The sequence below is a fragment of the Myxine glutinosa genome, unplaced genomic scaffold (genome assembly GCF_964187855.1).
Source record: "Myxine glutinosa unplaced genomic scaffold, kmMyxGlut1.1 SCAFFOLD_293, whole genome shotgun sequence".
Classification (NCBI taxonomy): domain Eukaryota; kingdom Metazoa; phylum Chordata; class Myxini; order Myxiniformes; family Myxinidae; genus Myxine; species Myxine glutinosa.
This window is the reverse complement of record NW_027616424.1, coordinates 60,440-63,620: the sequence shown is the minus strand read 5'-3', so window position 1 is coordinate 63,620 and position 3,181 is coordinate 60,440.

The following is a 3,181-nucleotide window of genomic DNA, read 5'->3' as shown; positions in this document are numbered from 1 at the left end:
ACACTTGTGATAGTGTTGAAAAACCACTTTTCGCACTTGTGTTAGTGTTGAAAAACCACTTTTCGCACTTGTGTTAGTGTTGAAAAACCACTTTTCGCACTTGTGTTGGTGCAGGAAACCACTTTTGCACTTGTATTAGTGTGGAAAAAACACTTTTTGCACTTGTGATAGTGTTGAAAAACCACTTTTCGCACTTGTGTTAGTGTTGAAAAACCACTTTTAGCACTTGTGTTGGTGAAGGAACCCACTTTTGCACTTGTATTAGTGTGGAAAAAACACTTTTCTCACTTGTGTTAGTGTTGAAAAACCACTTTTTGCACTTGTGTTAGTGTTGAAAAACCGCTTTTCGCACTTGTGTTGGTGCAGGAAACCACTTTTGCACTTGTATTAGTGTGGAAAAAACACTTTTTGCACTTGTGATGGTGTTGAAAAACCACTTTTCGCACTTGTGTTAGTGTTGAAAAAACACATTTCGCACTTGTGTTTGTGTTGAAAAACCACTTTTCGCACTTGTGTTGGTGCAGGAAACCACTTTTGCACTTGTATTAGTGTGGAAAAAACACTTTTTGCACTTGTGATAGTGTTGAAAAACCACTTTTCGCACTTGTGTTAGTGTTGAAAAACCACTTTTCGCACTTGTGTTCGTGTTGAAAAACCACTTTTCGCACTTGTGTTGGTGCAGGAAACTACTTTTGCACTTGTATTAGTGTGAAAAAACCACTTTTCGCACTTGTGTTAATGTTGAAAAACCCCTTTTCGCACTTGTGTTAATGTTGAAAAACCACTTTTCGCACTTGTGTTGGTGCAGGAAACTACTTTTGCACTTGTATTAGTGTGGAAAAACCACTTTTCGCACTTGTGTTAGTGTTGAAAACCCACTTTTCGCACTTGTGTTAGTGTTGAAAAACCACTTTTCGCACTTGTGTTGGTGCAGGAAACCACTTTTGCACTTGTATTAGTGTGGCAAAACCACTTTTCGCACTTGTGTTAGTGTTGAAAAACCACTTTTCGCACTTGTGTTAGTGTTGAAAAACCACTTTTCGCACTTGTGTTGGTGCAGGAAACCACTTTTGCACTTGTATTAGTGTGGAAAAAACACTTTTTACACTTGTGATAGTGTTGAAAAACCACTTTTCGCACTTGTGTTAGTGTTGAAAAACCACTTTTCGCACTTGTGTTAGTGTTGAAAAACCACTTTTCGCACTTGTGTTGGTGCAGGAAACCACTTTTGCACTTGTATTAGTGTGGAAAAAACACTTTTTGCACTTGTGATAGTGTTGAAAAACCACTTTTCGCACTTGTGTTAGTGTTGAAAAACCACTTTTCGCACTTGTGTTTGTGTTGAAAACCCACTTTTCGCACTTGTGTTAGTGTTGAAAAACCACTTTTCGCACTTGTTTTGGTGCAGGAAACCACTTTTGCACTTGTATTAGTGTGGCAAAACCACTTTTCGCACTTGTGTTAGTGTTGAAAAACCACTTTTCACACTTGTGTTAGTGTTGAAAAACCACTTTTCGCACTTGTGTTGGTGCAGGAAACCACTTTTGCACTTGTATTAGTATGGAAAAAACACTTTTTACACTTGTGATAGTGTTGAAAAACCACTTTTCGCACTTGTGTTAGTGTTGAAAAACTACTTTTCGCACTTGTGTTAGTGTTGAAAAACCACTTTTCGCACTTGTGTTGGTGCAGGAAACCACTTTTGCACTTGTATTAGTGTGGAAAAAACACTTTTTGCACTTGTGATAGTGTTGAAAAACCACTTTTCGCACTTGTGTTAGTGTTGAAAAACCACTTTTAGCACTTGTGTTGGTGAAGGAAACCACTTTTGCACTTGTATTAGTGTGGAAAAACCACTTTTCTCACTTGTGTTAATGTTGAAAAACCCATTTTCGCACTTGTGTTAATGTTGAAAAACCACTTTTCGCACTTGTGTTGGTGCAGGAAACCACTTTTGCACTTGTATTAGTGTGGAAAAAACACTTTTTGCACTTGTGATAGTGTTGAAAAACCACATTTCGCACTTGTGTTAGTGTTGAAAAACCACTTTTCGCACTTGTGTTGGTGCAGGAAACCACTTTTGCACTTGTATTAGTGTGGAAAAACCACTTTTCACACTTGTGTTAGTGTTGAAAAACCACTTTTCGCACTTGTATTAGTGTGGAAAAAACACTTTTTGCACTTGTGATAGTGTTGAAAAACCACTTTTCGCACTTGTGTTAGTGTTGAAAAACCACTTTTCGCACCTGTGTTGGTGCAGGAAACCACTTTTGCACTTGTATTAGTGTGGAAAAAACCCTTTTTGCACTTGTGATAGTGTTGAAAAACCACTTTTCGCACTTGTGTTAGTGTTGAAAAACCACTTTTCGCACTTGTGTTAGTGTTGAAAAACCACTTTTCGCACTTGTGTTAGTGTTGAAAAACCACTTTTCGCACTTGTGTTGGTGCAGGAAACCACTTTTGCACTTGTATTAGTGTGGAAAAAACACTTTTCGCACTTGTGTTAGTGTTGAAAACCCACTTTTCGCACTTGTGTTAGTGTTGAAAAACCACTTTTCGCACTTGTGTTGGTGCAGGAAACCACTTTTGCACTTGTATTAGTGTGGCAAAACCACTTTTCGCACTTGTGTTAGTGTTGAAAAACCACTTTTCACACTTGTGTTAGTGTTGAAAAACCACTTTTCGCACTTGTGTTGGTGCAGGAAACCACTTTTGCACTTGTATTAGTGTGGAAAAAACACTTTTTACACTTGTGATAGTGTTGAAAAACCACTTTTCGCACTTGTGTTAGTGTTGAAAAACCACTTTTCGCACTTGTGTTGGTGAAGGAAACCACTTTTGCACTTGTATTAGTGTGGAAAAAACACTTTTCTCACTTGTGTTAGTGTTGAAAAACCACTTTTTGCACTTGTGTTAGTGTTGAAAAACCGCTTTTCGCACTTGTGTTGGTGCAGGAAACCACTTTTGCACTTGTATTAGTGTGGAAAAAACACTTTTTGCACTTGTGATGGTGTTGAAAAACCACTTTTCGCACTTGTGTTAGTGTTGAAAAAACACATTTCGCACTTGTGTTTGTGTTGAAAAACCACTTTTCGCACTTGTGTTGGTGCAGGAAACCACTTTTGCACTTGTATTAGTGTGGAAAAAACACTTTTTGCACTTGTGATAGTGTTGAAAAACC